The following is a 16,413-nucleotide window of genomic DNA, read 5'->3' as shown; positions in this document are numbered from 1 at the left end:
AAGCAAGTATCACTTTGATTCTCAAACCAGGGAAAGATGCAACTAAAAAAGAGAAACTACATGCCAATCTCCTGAATGAATATAGATGCAAAAATTCTTAATAAGATACTAGCAAAGAGAACACAGAGGATCATCAAGAAGATCATACATCCTACCAAGTTGGATTTATTCCAGGGATGCAAGGATGGTTCAACATATATAAGTCAATAAATGTAATATACTATATTAACAGAGTCAAGGACAAAACTATATGATCCTCTCAATAGATGCAGAAAAAGCATTTGACAAAATTCAACACCCATTCATGATAAAAACCCTGTAAAAAATTGGACTAGATGGTCTATATCTCAATTTAATAAAGGCTATCTATGAAAAACCAATAGCCAACATCATATTAAATGGTCAAAAACTGAAAACTTTCACTTTAAAATCAGGAACAAGACAAGGATGCCCACTATCACAACTCCTCTTTGATATAGATCTGGAAACATTAGCCACAGCAGTTAGAAAAGATAAAGAAATTAAAGCAATAAAGATAGGAAAGGAAGAAGTTAAACTGTCATTATTTTGATGATATGTATGATATGATACTCTACATTGAAGACCCAAAAATCTCCACCAAAAGACTTTTAGACTTAATTGAGACCTTTAGCAGAGTAGCTGGATACAAGGTCAAAACACAAAATTCAATAGCCTTCTTGTACACATATAACAGACTCACTGAGAGAGAAATTAGGGAAACAATTCCCTTCACAATAGCATCCAAAAAATGAAGTATCTAGGAATAAGTCTAACGAAAGAAGCAAAAGACCTCTATACTGAAAACTACAGCACTCTGAAAAAAGAGATCAAAGAGGACATAAGAAAATGCAAAGATATCCCCTGCTCCTGGGTAGGAAGAATCAACATAGTGAAAATGGCCATACTACAAAAACTGCCATACAGATTTAATGCAATGCCAACTGAAATTCCAACAGTATATTTCATAGAACTAGAAAAAAGAATCCAAAAATTCATTTGGAACCATAAGAGACTTAAAATAGCAAAAGCTATCGTAGACAACAGAGACATGGTAGCAGGTATAACAATTCAGAATGTGAAACTATACTACAAAGCCACTGTGATAAAAACAGCATGGTACTGGCAAAGAAACAGATCGGAGAATCAGTGGAACTGATTAAAGGACACAAAAGCAAATACAGATGTACTTAGCTACATCATCTTTGACAAAGTAGCTGACCATCCTTATTGGAGGAAAGATAGCCTCTTTAATAAAAGGTGTTGGAAAAACAGGATCTCAACCTGCCAAAGATTAAAACTAGACCCTTATCTCTCACCATGCACTAAATTAAAATCCAAGTGGATTAAAGATCTAAATATTAAAAAAGAAACACTAAACTTGCTGGAAGATAAGTTAGGCAGAACTCTTGAAGACATTGGCATAGGAAAAGATTTTATGAACAAATCCTCAGTAGCAAGGGAACTAGCAGAAAGAATCAACAACTGCGATCTCTTCTTATTGAAAAGCTTCTGCACTGCAAAAGAAATCATCAGCAGAACTAAGAGACAACCTACAATGTGGGAAAAAAATTTTACCAGATGCTCCTCAGACAAAGGACTACTATCTAGAATATATAAAGAACTCAAAGCAATCAGTCCCCCCCAAATATAAAGACACAATTCAGAAATGGGCATCTGAAATGAACAGACATTTTTCAGACAAAGTAAAACCAGCAAACAAATATATGAAAAAATGTTCCAATCACTGGTCATTCGAGAGATGCAGATGAAAACCACACTGAGATTCCACCTCACCCCAAGAAGAATGGCTGCTACAAGAAATCAACCAATGACAAATGTTGGTGGGGTTGTGCGGAGAAAGGACCTTCTCCATTGCTACAAGAAATCAACCAATGACAAATGTTGGTGGGGTTGTGGGGAGAAAGGAATCCTTCTCCATTGTTGGTGGGAGTGCAGACTAGTGCAACCACTATGGAAATCATTATGGAGATACCTCAAAGGGCTGGGACTAGAGGTTCCATTTGACCCAGCCATCCCTCTGCTGGGTATCTTTCCAAAAGAACTAAAAGAATCATTCCACATAGATATATGCGCACCCATGTTTATAGCGGCACAGTTTGTAATAGCTAATACTTGGAAACAGCCCATTTGCCCATCAGTTGGAGACTGGATAAAGAAGATGTGGTTTTCCTATAAAATGGAATATTACTCAGCCATAAAGAATGAGAAATTAGATTCATTCATAGGAAAATGGATACATATTGAGAATATACCCCTAAGTGAAATAAATAAGTCGCACATGTGTAAATACCTAATAGTTTCTATGGTGTGAATAAACTATAGTAGTACATATGATCCTAATGATATAGTAGACAATGTGAAATAGGAAGAAAAGGGCTAAAGGTGTAGGGAAAGTGGGAAGGGTAGGGGAAAGCTAATAAGGTAAAAGTAAAAAATAGGAGAAAATGAAAACATGGAAATGAAGTATATGTAAAGGGGGAGGGGAGGAGGGGTGAAGCGAGGACAGGGACAAGGGGAAAAATGAGAACCAAGACCTGTCATGTAAAGGTACAAGATCCCAATAATGAATGTAACTGTACTGTATGCCTAAAATGTACCAATAAACTCAATGAGGAAAAATAAACACCAGAATAAGAAACCGAAAACTAAAATTCTCATATATAGTTGTTGCAAATATAAAAGCACCAGGTTAGAAAATGGTTTGAAAGTATCTTATAAAATTTAGAAAGTTATAAATACTCAAGAGAGGGCAGGGGAATGGGGAAAAAACTAGAACCAAGATATATCATGTAAAAGGTACAAGTTCCCAATGATGAATGTAAATGTATTATATACCTAAAATGTACTAAGATAAGAATTTAAGAAAAAAAGAGAAAGTTACAAATACTCATCCACGATCCAACAATCCTGCTCCGGGATAGATGAAAATGTATGCTTCATGAGAAGGTATAGGCAAATATTTACAACAAACCAGGTCTAATCACAAGAGCCAAAATCCAGAATGAATTCAAATGCCCTTCAACTAGTGAAAAAAATAAAGTATGGCACACATACTAACCACTCAGCAATAAAAAGGAGCAAAAGATCAATGCAACAACTTGGATGAATCTCAAAGGCATTATTCTGTAGAATACAGCCTCTCCCAAAAGTTACATACAGTAGGATTCATATATATGTGACATTCACCAGAGTGAAGAACTGACGAGTGGTTGCCAGGTTTTAGGCATGCGGGTGTCATTCTAAAGAGACAGTATGAGGAGTATTCAGAGTGATGGAACTATTCAACACCCACACTGTGATGACAGTTACAATAATCTACACATATGTTAAAACACACAGAACTTTACACCAGAAAAGTCAATTTTACTATATAATAAATTTCAAAATATATACAAAGAGCAAAACACTGAACTCTCCCAGAGTTACCTTTGACACCCAGAAAGTGATCCAAGATTCTAAGCCTGCTAAACAATACTTTCTCAAATTTTTGGTGAATCTAGGTGTTGGTTGGTCACACATATGTCCAGTGGATTTCCCACTTCACTTTTTCTTTCCCGTGAAGTTTATTGGTACATTTAAAGAAAACAATACAGTTACATTTATATTTGGGATCATGTACCTTTACATCATATGTCTTGGTTCTTATTTTTTCCCCATTCCCCAGTCCTCCCTTCACCCACTTCGTCCTTCCCTGTTTACAAAGACATTGTTTCCAGTTTTTCCTTTTTTCATATTTTTCTTTTCCATTATTTCCTTTCCCCTCTCCTTCCCACTTCCCCTTTAACCATTTTCTTCCTATTTCATGCTATCAATTATACCATTTGAACCTTATTTATGCTTTTAGCTTTTCACACCAGAAAAACTATTTGGTATTTACTCAAGTTTGTCCTATTTATTTCACTTAAGAGTATGGCCTCAATGTGCATCTATTTAGCTATAAACGTTTCTAGTTTCTCATTCTTTATGGCTGAGTAGTACTCCATTTTATAGAAAAACCACATCGTCTTTATCCCGGATCCAGTTGCCGGCATGTGGGTTGTTTCCAAGTTTTAGAGATGTTTGAAGTTTTTATAACAAAATTTGGTACAAATAAAGGAAAATCAGACAAGTTTAACAGGAATGTTTGTATGGCTTTGCTTGTGAGTCCAAAGGCAATTCCCTGCTGGCAGTGGTTTCTACCTTCCTTGTTAGGTACGGAATGGGGCCACACAACTGCAAAGGCCATTTTTTTTCCTGTGAAACTCAGGAAGTTGGCAAAGGCTCCTATCTGGAAGATGCTCAAGTGCTAAAAGAGTCTACTTATATGAGAGTAACTGTTCACTCTGAAATGCTACTTATCTGAATGAAAGCAATTTTCATTCCTAAATTATAATAATGAGGTACAGAGTTAAGTACCGAGAAAAGGATAATTCTATATATTATTATTGATGTGTAATCAGTACTTATTAAATGGCAGGTTCCATGCTAAGAGATTACAAGGGTCACCTCACATAACTATCACAACCATTCAAGAATGTAGTTACTATTAATAGTCTTATTTTATAAATGATAAAATAGAGACCGAGGCTTTAATTCTTGCTCAGGATCACAGAGCAAGTGGCAGAAGCATAAGTATAACCTGGGCCATCTAATTCCACCACATTATCCAAGACATCTTCAAAACATATTTATCCAAAGGCCAGGGATTTAGCTCAGCGGTGCCACCACCTGGCTCACAAGCAAAAGGTCCCGAGTTTGATCCCCACTACCAAAAAACAAAACAAAACAAAAAATATAGTTATCCAACCAACAAAATGTTGAATTAATAGGGCATTGTACGAGTATATTATATTTATTCAAATAATGGAATACTATGCAGCCATTAGAAATGATATTTATAAGTGCTATGACAATAATCTTAAGTGAAATAAACCTGGCAAGCGAGTTTAAACTTTACTTCCCTTGCGTGGGAAATCCAAAGTATAAATAAGGAGCAGAATGGCGGAAAGATATTAGGGAGTTGGAAGGGGTAGAAAGAGATGGGAGGAGGGAAGGAAGGAAACAGGGATTTAAAGAAAAAAGAATTCAAAGGAAAAAATGGAAATAGAGCTTCTGTAAATATGGAAGGGAAGAAGGTTGTAGGGAGGGGATGGGAAGGGGACGAAAAAGAGAATTAAGATGTACTATGTATGTGTACGAATCCCCCATGGAAAATGTAAATCAGTATGTACTATAAACACACTAATAAAGAAATAAAACATGAAAAAAGTAATGTTTAGAGGAATACTTATTAAAATAGGGAAATAATTATGGTATATTAACTTCTTAAATTTTATAAAATAGCATACATAAAATAATCATTTTATTAGAAATATGGGACTATGAGTTTATATAAACATAGTAATAGGAATGATCAGTTATTCTTATCTTTACTGCTTTCTGTAATGTTTCCCCTTATAATGAGTATGGATCTCTCTCTGTCTCTCTGTCTCTTTCTCTCTTCCTCTCTTCCTTTCTTTCTTGTGCCAGGGATCGAACTCAGGACCTTGCACTTGAGAGGCAGGCGGCGGCACCACTGAGCTAAAGCCCTGGCCCTGGGTTACTTTCATAATAAGAACGAGATATTTCTATTTCATCATTATCAGTGTACAGCTCTTTCCTACACATCTTGTCCAAATCTTATCTACTATGCTGTATTGCTCCTTTTTGGAATTGCTTTGGTCTAATATAATACATGTTCTACCTCTATCATAGGAGAGTCTCTGCTTCACTTCCACAAGGACTGGGTGGTCCAACAAAGTGAAAAGTGGCTGTAAAGCATTGGTCCCTATTCCTCTAATAACCATCATTTTCCATGTTTCTCAGCTGTGGAAGGCTATCTGGATCTCTAGCCTTCCTTTTACCTGGAGATAATGCACATTCAAACACATGTTTAAAGCAGAGCAGCCTATGAGGAAGAAAAATATGAAAGCAGTCTCTGCTCTGAAAACCTTCAGAGAACTTTCAGGAGACTTGTAGAAGACAAGTTGACTATGTATTCTTGGGGAGGTAGGCAGATTCTCTTGGGTATGGAAGAGGCAGAGGGACTTGTCAACAACCTGTAAGTTTCCTTCCTCCTCTTAGCATTAAGGAAAGAATATACATGAATGCAAGGCAGGACTATGACAGATAACACATGAGCTGTATTCCATACAAAAAAGTAACTGGTCTCCTTGAACTGATGCTCACCAAGGAGTCTTCTAGTCCCTGGTCTCTTTCCCCCTAAAATCAGCATCCATATGTAAAACTTTCTCTCTCTTGCCAAGAACTTGATCTTAATAAGGTTGTTCAGGGTCAGAGGCAATTTCCCAAATAACATCTTCCCTACCGAGTCTAAAGCAAAGTCAAAATCAGCCACTTTTGAGGTGAGGGTGGCAAAAGACTGCTCTTTTGGTAACATCACATGACCCAAATCAAGTCTCGATAACATGCCAGGATCCAGAGCAGCTGATGTGATGCATACTGGGGAATGGGTACTAAGATGTAAAACTATTCCGAGACACTAAAACCAACAAGTTCAACCTGAATCCATCATCTTATAAACTAGAGATATGAGGCTCCCCAGGGAAAGTCATGCTTTTTAAACATCCGACAGTATAATACATGGAATCTGGAAAAGGGCCGAAGGGCTACTGAACTATTCTAATATCATGCAGCCCAAAGGTCAACAGGGTATCAATTTGCAAAGCCATGATCACATGTCAGACTGCCCTTCTTCCCATCACCCACGCCCAAGCTTTCCTTACCTATCTTTCCTCATACCCAGCCTACAGTGCTCTCTCCATCCAGCAGTACACCTCCTGCTCTCTGCAACACAGATGAAATTTCATCTCTTCTCCTTTAAAAGCTCCTCCAGACTGAATCAGCATATGCTCATGTCCAAATAATCTTACTTGCAACCTCTTCATGTGTACATGAAGATGAACAGATTTCAGGGGTTTTCAACATTGGGGAGAGGGGGCACCATGGCTTGCAGAGGCAGAGGATGTGTGGCAGTTCTCTGCTAGGCACTTTTCTTCCCAGGGTGGGTTGGGGGAAGAAGAGTTCACTGACAATCAAACTTCACTGCTCAGTGACTCACTCCATGAGTTCCCCCACCCTTCCTGTACACATTAGGATAACCCAGAACATTACATGGTCTGTGTTCACAATGCCACTAAACAGTCTGATTGAAACCTAAAGCTGGGAAAATTTTAGCTGCCATTTCCTTTTCCTCTATATAGTCCTTCAAGATATCCTAGCTCAGAGAGAAAGAGAGACCCCAAAAACTAGCTTCTCTAAGACACTCTCAGACCCTTGTAAAACTCTCTTCTAAAAACAACACAGGACACTAAAAAGCAAATGGAGACTAATAGCCCACTATCATGGTGGGATCCACAGATACTGGGAAGGGGGTGTGAATGCCTTCTACATGTGATTATTACACCCTTTTTCAGCTTGGAGAATAGACTAAACAGACTGAGGTAGGATAAAAAAAAATGAAAGAGAACGATAGATAGAAAAGACAGGACAGAAATTTTAAAAAGGAGACAAGGAAATTACAACTAAAAATTGTACTTTGTAAAAAGACTACAACTTTCAGGCTTTACTCAAAGTTAACCGAGATAGCCCCATGCCAACATTTTTGAGCTAGATTTATACCTCTTTTGTACCAGACCCATTATTAAAAGGCCATAAATTGGCTCAATTTAAAAAGGAAGAAATAGGAGCCTGGCCCTGAGATAAGGACAGCCCCAGTGCCAATAGTCTTTGGCCAGATTTACATTCTTTTCCTACTAGACCATCACTAAAAGGCCATAAATCATCCCAATTAAAAAGTAAACAATAGGTTGAGCAAATCCAGAAAATGCTTACATCACCTATCAAACAAAACAAAACAAAAAACAAAAAATGGCCATGTTTGCAAACAGGCTGGTACCCTTTTTAGCGAGGTGGTAGAGGGCATTTTTATCCCTAGGTTTCACCCCCTCAAAAAAATATAAATGTACTCATCCCAAAATGTAATGTATCTCATTGCTTTGAGTGTCTACACTCCTCTCAAGCACCCTATAATCTCTATCTCTGTCGAATAAACCCTACTTGTGCCTCTTTCTGACACATTCTAAAAAATAATTTTTCTGTAATGAGAGTAAGCAAGCCTGCAGGTTGAGCTCAGTTTTAAACCCAGCCCAGTGACACTCCCATGCTGTCCAGGTTTCCTCTTAGTCACAGGGCTGTGGTTTACAAACTGCTAGCTTCTTCAGCCCATTGCCCCAAGCTCTTAGCATTTCTCTAGCTTCAGTAGGATAATGAACCCATATATGTTAACTCTGTTCCAAGAACAAAATTACCAGAGACCTGCTCCCTCTAACCCCAACTCCCCTGGAAGATGGGGGACTTTGGTTGGAATTTAGGCTCTTTCCAGGTCTTGATCAAGCAGAGGGCTTCCAAAGCTAGAGCTAGGAAGTAAAGAGTCCAAATCCTCTGTATACCCCTAAAGAAAAGCAAATTAGTCAGGAGGATAACAGTTTCCTAATGGAAGCGCCCAAGTCTCCAGATGACAAGTATCTTCTTTTGGAGCTTACAGAAACAGCGGATTCAGGCTAGTGGCTGCTCTTTTATCCACCGACTCTGCTGTGATTCATAATTTAAGAGCTCAGATTTTCTAGCCTGGGGCAGAAATGAGATCATTTGCAGGAAGCATCACTAGTCACTATTTGTATTACAAGCATGAAGGAAGGATTGGCGGCTTTCAAGATGCCTCTGACATAAACACTTGTGACAGTGGCTAAGATTTCCCAAGCAAAGGAAAAATCCCTGCTCTGATCCTTATGACCAAAGGAATGAATATGAACTTTGTATATCTCTATCCCTAATGACCAAGGATGAGGTCACCAAGACAAATTGCTGCTTTCCAGAACGTTCTAACCCCCAGTAAAGTATTCCTGTTAAATACAGGTATTAAATCTCTAACACTGCTTTATGTTATTAATAATGTAAGCTAATAACCTGCTATACAATGCCCCTTCCCCCCTCTGTCCCTCTATTTCTGGCTCACTGTATGTGTTAGATCTAATTCTTCTAAATTCAAATATGATCTTCTAGCTGCCTTACAAGTGCAAGGTCCCGAGTTTGATCCTGAGGAATCAAATATGATCCTCCAGTTTTGGCTTTTTGATGTGATAAAATATAAAGAACATACAATTATCCAACTTAACTTCTTTTAAGTGTACAGTTCATTGGCTTAAGTATATTCACAATGATGTACAACTAGCACCACCAGCCATCTCTAGAACTTTTGCATGTGGTCTTCAAATTTAGGTAAATAAAGTTTTAATGGAATACTAAGCATTTCTCTGCTGCTTTCTTGCTATAACAGTTAAGCAGTACAAGCACCAAGATGATATGGCTTTTCAGGTCTCAACTTTTGCTATCTGGCCTTTTATAGTAAAAGTTTGCCAAGCTCTGCTCTAAATCCAACTATCTCACTGTGTTTCTACTTTAAAATAACATTTGCCTAACAACTATTAACACCGCCTCTCCCAATTTACTACTGAAATGCCTATAAAATATAGAAACAGATAAAATTCTCCAAATTATTGAAAACTTAAGACCAATGGACATACTAAGGCTGCAATCTGGGAGAAGTTGCCAATAAAAATAAGGCTAATGCTAAAATAAGAAGAGATAATTTATTTCCAATTCATCCAGCAGGCTTCCAGAAATCCAATGGTAGAAACATACTAAATCTTTCTAACAACATCAGTTTTGTGGCTTATAAACCAGGACTTTACTTAACAATCAGTAAACTGGACAACTGATACTTAACTACATAGCTAATACGAGTAGAGGAAATCAGCAAGCTCAAAAACTAGTCTATATCTACCTGGAGGCTCCCCAAAACCAAAAAAGTAGAATATCATAGGATTGGTGTTGGCACAATGCATCCTTGGAATGGGAGTCTTCTCAAATAATCTCCAGTAGCTATGCATATAGGAGGAGATTAGATTTTCATGTACTTTATCTCTTTGGAGTATTCCAGAGTGTAACAGTAGGGGTAGCTAATTCTATAACAGTTAAGCAGAATGCACTGAGTGAATAGCTGCTCGACACTGGGAATGGGTTAGAAGCTATGTGTATCAACCCGCCTACCAAAGTGGAGCTGTTAACTGATTTTAACCAATACTACAGAGAGCATAAGAATATTCAAAGGCAGTCTACATATTCTGCTTTTGCCAAATTACAGAATCTCTTTTAAATATTCATAGACATTTTAGAACACTGCATGGCTTCTATGAAAATCTCTGGTAGCACAAGAACATGTCTTATCATTCTGAAGACTTGGAGGAAGCACAAGTGTCTGTAGTTAGAATATGAACTAAAAGAAATATTTAAGAAAACTGCATTTTGAACAGTATGCAATAAAACTTGGACTCAGTGAAACAGGTATAGAAGGCCATTAGGATAAAACATACTGAGAAGGAAAAACCACAATCTAGGATGAAAGAACATTCAGCAAAGAAGAATCACAAAGAAATTAATATTGTAACAGCAGATTTAAATTTCACATTGAAGATGGCAAACAGCAAAACCAATCAATTCATAGCATGGAAGTCAAATCTAAGTCTAGAAGAAATTCATTTAGTGGGTTCTACAGTTGACGAATTTAGCCAAATGAGGTGGTCAAAGAACAAAACACAAACGAACAACTCAAAAGATTGTGAGAAAGTATTGGCTAAGCTCTGGGGTACCCCAAACAGATACAGTATGTAAAAACTTGTGCTTTTCCACATGTATGACTGAGTTTTACTTGATTTATTTTCAAGGATTTGATAATTTAAGAATAAGGTAATTTTCCTTAACATTATAACATCTGAGTAGTTATTTGCTCATTGCTGAGACACAACAGCAACTACAACACCTACAATGTAAAGGAGGAAAGGTTTATTTTGGCTTGCACATTATAGAGGTTTCAATCCATAGTCAGCTGACTCTAAGGCAGGGGAGCATGGCCGGACTTGGCAGAGGAGAACTAATTGCTCATGGCATAGCAGGCAGGAGCAGGGAGGAGGGAGGGAAGGAGACCTTCCAGGCCACGTTCCCAGTGACCCACCTCCTCAGACTAGGCTTCACTTCCCAACATCACATTTAACTACGAACTCATCAGTGGACTTATCTGCTGATGATTATCATGCCTCCATGATCCAATCACCTCCCAAAAGCCCCACTTGTGAGCACGTCAGGCTTTGGCAGAACATCTACATATAACCATAACCCTCACCTAAACTAGCAGCAGATATTGGATCCAACTGATATAAAACAGTAGAAACATTCTCATTAAATGGAACGCTAGAAAACATTTCCATTAAAACAGAAGCAAGATAAGGATTGTTGCCAGTACTCCCAATATTCAACATTAACCCAGAAGTTTCAGCTAATACAACCAAGCTTGAAACAAGAAAACAAAATGTTCTTTAAAAGGAGATAAAGTTACCATATGAAAGTAGATATAATTAATTTCCAAAATAATCCAAAGGAAACAGCTGAAAAACTATTAAGAGAGAGTTAAGCACAGTGGCCAAACATAAAACAAACATACAAAAAACACAAAATCTTTCCTATGTACCAGTAGCCAGGCTGAAAACTAACTAAATGATGTCAAAAGCTACAAACTATCCAGAAATTATCTTGATAAGAAATACATGGGAAACATACACAAATACACACATGCATCTATACACATACACATACCCCTGAGGAACATAAAAGAAAGCATGAGTAAATTAAGAAACAAATCATGTCTTTTCCTGGATGGGGAAACTTGATACTATGGTGATGTCAATGCAATTTTATTTTTTTCCATTAATTTTATTGGTACATTTTAGGTACACAATACAGCTACATTCATTACTAGGATCTTATACATAATGTATCTTGGTTCTTATTTTGCAATTTTAGGTTTATAGTAATTACAATAAAAATCCTAGTAGGTCTTTGGGAAAAACAGGAGAAAAGCATTTTAAGTTCATTTGGAAGAAAAAACTAGTTGAGAATAGATTTTTTAAAAATGCAGGTAAAGTAGTAGGCTGGGGATATGGCAAAAAGAAATCTGGCCTACCAGCTAATGCAAATACAAGACCATGAAGCTGGTGAAAATCCAACAGACAGATCAATAAGCTAGTACACAACAGAGCCCAAAATAAATCCTAATATATGTAAGAATGTATTTATGATATAAATTAGTAGCGATGATTTGGGGCTACAGTTATTCAACAGTGCTCAAAAATGACTATTTTGTGGAAAAAATAAGTTATTATTCCTACTTCATGGCACTCAAAGACTGAATTTTTACCGCTTAGACAGATTAATGGGGTTTAGTAGATACATATGTGTGCATAAAACACTTTGATCATTTTCACTTTCTTTGCCCTGCCTTTGCCGCAGTTTTACATTTTTGGAGGGATTTCAATGTGTGTAATATACTTTTCTCTTATCCATCCCCTCAATACCCTCCCTTACACCCCTCCCTCTCCCTGTGATTTCCTTCCTCTTATCTAATAAGTCTCACTTCTACTTTCTTTTCACACAATGTTTGTCTTTCCGAGTCTGGCTTATTTTGCTCAACACGATATTCTCCAGATCCACCAATTTTCTTGAAAATAACATAATTCCACTCTTCTTTATGGCTGAATAATGCTCCATTGTGTATATACACCACATTTCATTATCCATTCTTCTGTTGATGGGCACCTAGACAGGTTTCATATTTTGGCTGTTGTGAATTGTGCCACAATAAACATGTGTACACAGGTATCCCTATAGTGTGTTGACTTTAATCCCTTCAGACATATACCAGGCAGTGGCATAGCTGGGTCATATGGTAGTTCTGTTTTTAGTTTTCAAGGAACCTAACTTCCATAATGGCTGTACTCATTTATACTTTTACCAGCAGTGTAGAAGGGCTCCTCTTCCCTTGCATCACTACTAGCATTTATTATTTTTATGTTCTTAATGATATCTACTATGACCGGGGTGAGATGAAATCTCAGTGTAGTTTTAATTTGCATTTCCATAATAGCCAAAAATATTGACTATATCTTCATATATATTGATCATTTGTATTTTGTCTTTTGAGAAGTGCCTGTTCAATTCATTCGCCCACTTCCTGATTGGGCTTTTGTTTTTGGTGTTAAATTTTTGAATTGTTTGTGTATTCTAGATATCAATCCTTTGTTAAGAGAGCTGCCAAAGATTTTCTACCATTCTGTCAGCTGTCTCTTCATTCTGTTTGTTTCCCTTGCTGTGCAGAAACTTTTAAATATGATATAGTCTCTCTTGGTGATTCATGCTATTATTTCCTCTGCTACTGCAGACCTATTCAGGAAATCTTTGCCTGTGTACATGGCTTTTTATGTTTTCTTTTAGCAGCTTCAAAGTTTCAGGTCTAATACCTAGGTCTTTGATCTATTTTCAATTTTTTTGTATATAGTGAGAGACAGACATCTAGTTTCAATCTTCCATATATGAATGTCCAGTTTTTCAAACATCATTTATTAAAGAGGCTCTTTTTTGTGTACTTTTGGCTCCTTTATCCAGAATCAGGTGGCTGTAATTGTGTGGGTTTATTTCTGTCTTCTAGTCAATTGACTTACATGTCTCATAGACTTGATTCTGAGATATTGAAAAATTAAAATTTTAAGAAAATTATTTAAAAACTGGATTAACCATCTCATCTTAGTCTTTAAGTATAAAAGCACTAGAAGAAATTACCATTGTCTGAAGGGGGTTGGAAATCAATAAAATTAACCAATGAAACTGCAAAAACCAGAGCTGGGTGTGGTGGCACACACCTGTAATCCCAGTACTCCAGAGGTTGAGGCAGGAGGATCGCTGCAGGTTTGAGGTGATCCTGTGTTACATAATAAATTTAAGGCCAGCCTGAACTATTTATAGCCAGACTCTGTCTCAAAAAAAAAAATACAAAGACAGTGTACATCAAATGTATCATTAAAAGTTCAGAAAAAACAACAACAACAACAAAAAGTTAACAGGTGGGCCAGGGATTTATTGAGCTCAGTGGTTCTGCCATCCGCCTTGTAAGCACAAGGTCCCACGTTCAATCATAGCACAAAAAAAAAAAAACAACAACAACCAAAAAAGAGTTAATGGGCAATCTGGAGAAAACATGTAGTACAAAGGTGATAAAGGGTTTATACTTTTTATACACATAAAATTCATGCAAATCAATGAGAGGTGAAACATTCCTATACAGAACTGAAAACATGAATTGACAATCTGCAGAATAAAAATACAAACTGAAGAACATATGCGTGCTAAATACAGTATGTGTATATTTGAAATTTGCTATAATGAAATTTGAAAGGGAAAAAAGAGAACTAAGGAAATGGGCAAGGAAAAAGAAGAAGAGAAGCCACCAGTAAAATGACTAGGAAAGCTGTGGGGGTTGGTGGCAACACAGAAACATAGTGCTCTTTCCTCTCCATTAGGCTTGCAAAATGTAATCTTATTTATTAAGAACTGGTAGGACAAGCTGGTCCATATAATGGAACTGGTTAAATTCCCTAAGGGTGACTAGGACAGGTAACTTTTGAAGTTGGTACTAGAACACTAAGCACAAAATAGTCTCTTAAGTATGTACAATCATCCGTCATTATTCATGGGAGATTGATTCCAGGACTCCCTGCAAATATCAAAAATCTGTATGTAAGACCCTTATATAAAACAATGTAGTATAATACCCGATACAATGCAAATAGCTATTATGCTATATTATGTAGGGCATAATGACAAGAAAAGGTCTACATGTTCAGAAGAAGTACAATTTATTTTTCAAATACTTTTAATCCACAGTTGGTTAAATCTGTGAATGTGGAACTGACTGATACAGAGGACTGGCTGTGCTGGTTTTAAGCAAACCAAAGCAGGATGTTGAAATTAAATAGCTCTTCAGTAAAGAATTATTCAAATCAGCCAAATGAGCAAATGGAAAATGGTTCAGATTTAAAGGAACACAGAACAGCACTGCATGCGCAGAATCAAGACAACAAATAATTCTGATGTTGCCATATGAGCAGTCACAGAGAAGAAGATCCAGGAATAGGCACAGTAAGAGGCCTTCAGGGGTCGAAGGCTTCCAGGCTGGAATTCTAAGAGTTGGAGATATCAGCGATTAAATTTTAGCCCCTTCCAATTTTCACTTCACATCCTGAATTCTTGCTTTTTGCTGAGGCAGCTTTTCCAGCAGCAGGACTTAGTACATCCTATGTCAACTGAGGTGTACATACATGAAGCAGTCCAAAACCTAGCCAGAGCAATGAGGAACCATCATTCCCCTTTGCCAAGTGTACTTTGGGAACCCTATGGAGAATCCTGCCCCTTACCCTCAAAAGAATTGCCAGCTCGAGCCCAGCACTGGCATACAGCCTGCTGCATCATAACCCCTTTCCTGCAGTGACCAGGCATGCTTCCGTGAAGTCCATGCCAAGACCTGCTTAGCTCAGAGTCTGGCAAACTCATGCATGGCTGGCACAGCAAAGGGTCAAATGAAAAAGGAGGGAGGGCAGATAGTGCTAGTCAATGAGTCCACAGGATATACTGGAACTAAGAAGACCACAGCGGCCTATCTGTGTATAATAAGATATATGGAATTGTAAGTAAGATGTATTCATCCTTTTAACCATTTAAATAATAATGGAATAGTAGAAACTATTCACTGCAGTGCAATGTAAGATAGTGATTTGGAGATTGGGGCTCTGGAGCCAGAAAAACATTCGATCAAATCCAGCATGCACTGTGAACCCAAAAATTTTATCATGGAAACTTTCTGAGACTCAGTTTGTTTGTTGGAAAAATTAAATGAGATAATTCCACAGTAAGAGTTTCACATTGTGCCTAGGCATATAGTAAACCTGATTATTCAATGTAGCCGGAAAAGAAATACTAACTCTGCCAGTATGTAATCATAGCCAAGTTACTTAGCATTTGTTGGCAACTAACTGCTTTATCCAGAGTGTAAATAACATATTATATAGCTCAAAGTATCATTCTAAGGATTGAAAATAGATATTTTGTATATTTTGAGATAAAGGATTTTGGAAAGAATAAACAGCTAATACTAATGTAAGATGGTGTTATTATTTTAAGAGCTGTCTATTTTCTAAAATCTTGATTCTTAGCTTCACATAACACAGGGTTTTTCCACACAATGGAATAATATTCCATTGTGCACTTATCAAAATTAGGTTGTACTGCAAAAACTCAGATGAATCTTCAAGGACTTATGTTATGCAATTTAAGAAAGTCAAACAAAGATGATTCCACTTATATAATTTTTAAAATAACAAAATTAATTGT

At 37.1% G+C, this 16,413-nt stretch overlaps 1 protein-coding gene across 1 annotated transcript in view; it reads right to left on the bottom strand.

The window, feature by feature from the left end:
- The window catches only part of Tmem164 (transmembrane protein 164), a 187,005-nt gene that overhangs the window by 85,543 nt on the left and 85,049 nt on the right, over nt 1-16,413 (bottom strand). The gene's annotated exons all lie outside the window — the stretch shown is intronic.

This window comes from Fukomys damarensis, unplaced genomic scaffold (genome assembly GCF_012274545.1).
Source record: "Fukomys damarensis isolate Sample0158 unplaced genomic scaffold, DMR_v1.0_HiC HiC_scaffold_39, whole genome shotgun sequence".
NCBI classification, from domain to species: domain Eukaryota; kingdom Metazoa; phylum Chordata; class Mammalia; order Rodentia; family Bathyergidae; genus Fukomys; species Fukomys damarensis.
Note: the sequence above shows the minus strand (reverse complement) of the source record. Positions and strands in the feature narration are given on the sequence as shown.